General features: G+C 30.3%; 1 long non-coding RNA gene across 1 annotated transcript; it reads right to left on the bottom strand.

The window, feature by feature from the left end:
• Positions 1-784: 784 nt before the first annotated feature.
• Positions 785-3833, bottom strand: LOC127735476 (uncharacterized). Its single transcript, XR_007998430.1, has 3 exons — positions 3631-3833; positions 3247-3310; positions 785-2597 (listed from the first exon to the last, which is right to left on the bottom strand). It is a non-coding gene; the product is annotated as an uncharacterized LOC127735476 (long non-coding RNA).
• Positions 3834-5966: the final 2133 nt, after the last annotated feature.

Genomic DNA, 5966 nt, shown 5'->3' on the forward strand with positions numbered 1-5966 from the left:
TTAACTTGAGTCCATTTAAACAACTTCTACAAGTTCATAAGTTGTGGCTATCCCTTTTGTCTCGTTGATCAGAAATAAATTAGTCATAAACTAAACTAAACCGAGTGACTGAAAAATAAAATCATGTGAAATACCCCTAATTTCAGAAAGCTCTTTCCTGTTACTGGCAATTGCCATCCAGATTCAAACTAGAATAAGTGATAAGATCTAATAATTGAGCAGATACACCTGCTTGCAGAAAAAAAAACAGTAAATGAAATACCAAAATTAAAAATGAATGTGACCAGTATTTTGTGTTTCATAAATTAAGTGTTAAAATCAAAAAAGCTTTTGTCAAACATTACTTCATTATCATCTGGAAATAAGAAAGTTAAATGTTTAAGGTAACTAAGGGGCATAACTCTTGAACGGTTATTCTCAAAACCATCAAAATGGACCTTGAACAGTTTTTCGATGATCCATGATATTATGTATAATTTCAAAGGATTGGGTCAAGTGGTACTATGATTATCATCCAGAAATCAAAGAAATAACATTTTCAAAGGCAAGCCGCAAATCTTGCATAGTAATTGTGAAAAAAATCAAAATCTAACTTGACCTGTACTTTTATGGTCCATGACATTCTCAAATAAATTTCATTATCGAGACTATTCATATAATATTACTATAACTTCTATCCCTTAAATATTTAGGCTTAAACAAAACTAACAATATATTCATGTAGCTGATAACCCAGACATCTCGTCTGGGCACCAGATTTTAATGATTTAAAAAAAAATATCCATGTATACAAATTGTAAGCATATATACATAAAAGATAATCATAAAAGTCATAATTGATGAAATGCTTCTATGCTATATTTTAAGTTAAATACCAAATAATGACAAAATCTCTATCATTAACCATCTCCTAGTGCCAGGAAGAACCATGACGACCAACTAAAACGAGTGAACTTGGTAAAACTTCTTTAAAAACTGAATTTGTAGTGGGAAAATGTTGGAAACCTGAGTCCAAAACCTAATGCTCTGAAGACCGTCTCAGGAAGTATACTTTAGACAGTATAAAAAAATGTATAATTATTCAGAACAAAACAATTGATAAAAAAATAAACTATATCAAACTCAGCTAAAAAATAAAAGAAGAATGTGTCTGAGGACACGATGCCCTTCCTCAAGATTGGCAATTTTTTAAATTGTAAAATGGAGCATAACTCTAGAAAAGTAAGTGACTCACTGCCCAAATTTGCAACTTTCCAACTGATAAAGGGGCATTACTCTTAAAAGTTAGTGCGGAAACAAAAATGGAACAAAAGGAACAACAAAAGGACAGAAGGATGTCAAGGGTAACACTTAATGCCTCCTTTCCCTATGGCAGGGGCATAAAAAAACGAAAGATTTCCGAAAAGGTATATATTTAACAAAGGTGAAAGCCAAAATATACATTTCATTTTTTCTTTCATTTTAAGATTCTCCATTCTTAACTTCTGGAAGTGTTTTGACTAGACATGGACTATTATTAATATATCTAAAAGAGTAGGTCTTCAAATAAAAGTCCATTTCAATTAAGTTTCAAAGTACCAATTAAATCTAGCCACAGGGGAAAAAAAATAATGAATACAATCTGAACTATGAACTCAAAACAAAACTATACATACCAATAAACTGTTAACACAGAGATATGTCTCGCCTATTTGTTATTTTGATAATGCAAATGTTGAAATTAAAATAACAATACTTTTACATGTAAGTTATGCAAAAATTCAAAGTCAATGAACCATGACTAAAGGTACAGGGCTAAACAATCTCCATGGAAATGAGATGTGCCAATGCTAATACAACTGCATACCAAATACCATTGACTTTTCATAAGTCATTCCCTTTAAAGAAACCTAAACACAAACATTAACTTGTAAACTAAGCAAAAGTTTCAAAGTCAATAGACCATGACTGAAGGGGCAGGGCCAAAAAATCTTCATGGAAATTTGATATGCCAATGCTTATACAACTGCATACCAAATATCATTGACCTACCACTAGTGGTTCCCCTTAAACTGACCTAATCACAAACTAATACATAAAAACTAAGAAAGTTTCAAAGCCAATAAACCATGACTGAGGGGGCAGGGACAAATAACCTCCATGGTAATGAGATATGCCAATGCTAATTCAACTGCATACCAAATATCTTTGACCTACCACTAGTGGTTCACCATAAACTAGACCTAATCACAAACTAATACATTGTTGACGGCGCCACTGACGCCGGAAACAGCATACCTATGTCTCGCTTTTTGACTCCGTCAAGGCGAGACAAAAACCAGTTCAATATCATTATGCATGACAATAAAATTGTCAAGAATTGACATGAGTAGAGCTACCTGAATATATCCTTTGGTTTTAATGGTAAAAAGAGAGATTTTAAAATTCAAAAGTTATCTATAACTTACAATCTTGTTGAAAATGGAGAATCTTTACACTATTTTTTTTTTTGTAAAAAATTATAAACATTTTCTCAAACACACACAAAAATTGTCTGAATTACATTCTTTACTGGTACAGTCACCCAATCATTTTCATGCAGCCACAGTTAAAGTAACCTGAAAAAGAAATATTCATTCTTAATTTAACATATCTGTCAAAACTATGTGAAAATAATTGAAACAATATTTGATGCAAAATAATTATTAAGAAAATAAAAGAATAATTAACTGGACATTACAATTATGATGCATATAACATTTCTTTACCTAGCTTTAAAGTGACTCGTGGACATAACTTTTAGACTACCAGTTTTTGTTGGCAAAAAAAGATGAAAAAAAAGTCGTTGTTTGTTGTCTATCATATTTTTTGTTTGTTTGTTTTATCCTATATCAAGTCATTGGTTTTCTCATATGAATTATTTCACATTTTGCCATGTTGGGGCCTTATATAGCTTACAATACAGAATAGGTTTTGCTCATTGTTGAAGACCATAAAATGGCATTCTATAGTTACTAACATCCTTATCGTGGTTTCTGGTTGATTAATGTCTCATTGGCAATCATACTACATTTTTTAATTTCTACATAGTGGCATTAATTTAGATAAGAAAAAAAACAGAGAGAAGATATCCAAAATTCAAATCTTTGACTTCTCTTATTTGTATCTTGATACCCCCTTCCAAATTATACATACACTTATAACATGAAAAATTCTAGCGACATGCTCTAAGTTGAATAGTTCATAAATCTATGTACTGATTCTTACCATAAAAGTCAGCTCCAATGGCCATTCCCAACCTCAATCCTTACGGACAAGCTGTGATGTTAACCTGAAATATAAAATGCCTCATCATCAACAATTGTTTAAACTGATCATTGTTGGTATACTTATATATATTTAATATAAATACTGGTAGTCTATAAATGTGTAATAGATGTTGAGAACATGTGGATTAGACAGCAATCCAGAAACCCAGCAAACTTTTATGTAATTACATCAGATCCTAAAATTAACTTATATACTGGTACTGATAAATGAGAGAGTAGACCTGACCAACTCCTAAAGCCTAGAGAGAATTTTCCAAAGAAATTTTATAATACATTTGGTTTTTTTTTCTCTTCAAAACTAGAATAACATTCTGGTACTTACCTTCCTTTTAGATGTATTAGACCCCAAAGTCTAATTCCCAACACCATGAAAAACATGTCACAGAAAGAACCTAAAAAGGAATTAAAATGGATACATTATTATATATTTTATAAATCCATTTCTGTCAAAATAAACATTTACTAAATCTTGTTTTGATTTCTTACTACATGTTCACAATAGTATAACATCAACACCTAAGTTTGTAAAATTAATATAAAGATGGAAAAAAAAAGTCAAAGAATGATGATTTGAATTTCAACTGCATAAAATCTGCATATTTTACAGAGTTATCTCCCATTGAATTAACAAATCTTGTATATTGAATTTGTCTCCCCTTGGAAGTTCTATTCCAATCTCAGGATTTACTATTGCTATTTTAATAGAAAATCTTGTTAATATACTTGGTACATGTATTTTTTAAATATTAAACTGGTAAAATAATTCTCGGATGGGTAGCTAGATGTTTTCACAACTTTTAGTTATCAGTTTTCTGACTTAATATGTTCTCACCCTTAACATGGCTACTGTTAGAAAAACATTAATAATGTCTAATACAGTTATTTCTTAATTATTTTTTTTCTAATTATCCTGATAAGAATTCAACCCGCCAATGTACATGTAATGGTGTATAATATCATACCATTAGTCTATGCAGGTATTTGAAGTTGATTTCTTCTGTGTGTTTTTTCCCATTGAAATCAATAGTCAATACCATATTCTATTTCTTTAAGACAAACAATTACACACATAGGACATATAAAGACCATCTGAAATAATAAATACAGTATTGTAACCTATATATCTCCGTAAGAACTCTGTAATGGAAATAAATAATAAAGATTAGTGATGTTTGAAAAATTGTTGTCACTTCTATCAAAGCAGGCTCTCTTAAAAGCTTACAGTAGATTTAGCTTCATCTGTGATAAAAATAAAATATAAAGAGTATAGAGTTAAGGAAATCTATATGCCACTCTCCCTGGTCTGTTACCCATATTCAAGGTCGACTACTGAAACATTCTCTCTAAGCTGAATCAACAAAAATCCAAAATTACAAATTAAACATCTGTGAGTGAACTCTGAAATGAAATATATATATCTTAGGTCCTTATGATATTTATTGAACATAGATGGTCCTCAAATAGTCTAAAAATATCATAAAGACCTAAGAGCTACAGTTCCACAGCTACCTTACCATCAATTCTTTGAAGTAACCTATATAAAAAATAAATATATATACAACCATACACATGAAAATATATAAAATGAAATAGATTAACCAACCTTACTATTGAAGCTGCAAACTGTAGCACTCAAGTCCTTATGATATTTATTGAACATAGATGGTCCTCAAATATTAAAAAAAAATCATAAAGACCTAAGAGCTACAGTTCCACAGCTACCTTACCATCAATTCTTTGAAGTGTTACCTATATAAAAAATAAATATATATACAACCATACACATGAAAATATATAAAATGAAAAAGATCAACCGACCTTACTATTTATGCTGCAAACTGAAGCTCTTAGGTCCTTATGATATTTATTGAACATAGATGGTCCTCAAGTAGTCAAAAAATATCATAAAGACCTAACAGCTATGGTTCCACAGCTACCTTACCATCAATTCTTTCAAGTAACCTATATAAAAAATAAATATATATACAACCATACACATGAAAACATATAAAATGAAATAAATCAACCAACCTTACTGTTTATAGCTGCGGAACCATAGCTCTTAGGTCCTTATGATATTTATTGAACATAGATGGTTCTCAAATAGTCAAAAAATATCATCAAGACCTAAGAGCTACGGTTCTGCAGCTACCTTACCATCAATATCTGAAGTAACCTATATAAAAAATAAATATATATACATGAAAATATATAATATGAAACAGATCAATCAACCTTACTATTAGCTGCGGAACCATAGCTCTTAGGTCCTTATGATATTTATTGACCATAGATGGTCCTCAAATAGTCAAAAAATATCATAAAGACCTAAGAGCTACAGTTCCGCAGCTACCTTACCATCAATTCTTTGAAGTAACCTATATAAAAAATAAATATATATACAACCATACACATGAAAATATATAATATGAAACAGATCAATCAACCTTACTATTTATAGCTGCGGAACCATAGCTCTTAGGTCCTTATGATATTTATTGAACATAGATGGTCCTCAAATAGTCAAAAAATATCATCAAGACCTAAGAGCTACGGTTCTGCAGCTACCTTACCATCAATATCTGAAGTAACCTATATAAAAAATAAATATATATACAACCATATACATGAAAATATATAATATGAAACAGATCAATC

This window comes from Mytilus californianus, unplaced genomic scaffold (genome assembly GCF_021869535.1).
Source record: "Mytilus californianus isolate M0D057914Y unplaced genomic scaffold, xbMytCali1.0.p SCAF_3, whole genome shotgun sequence".
NCBI classification, from domain to species: Eukaryota; Metazoa; Mollusca; class Bivalvia; order Mytilida; family Mytilidae; genus Mytilus; species Mytilus californianus.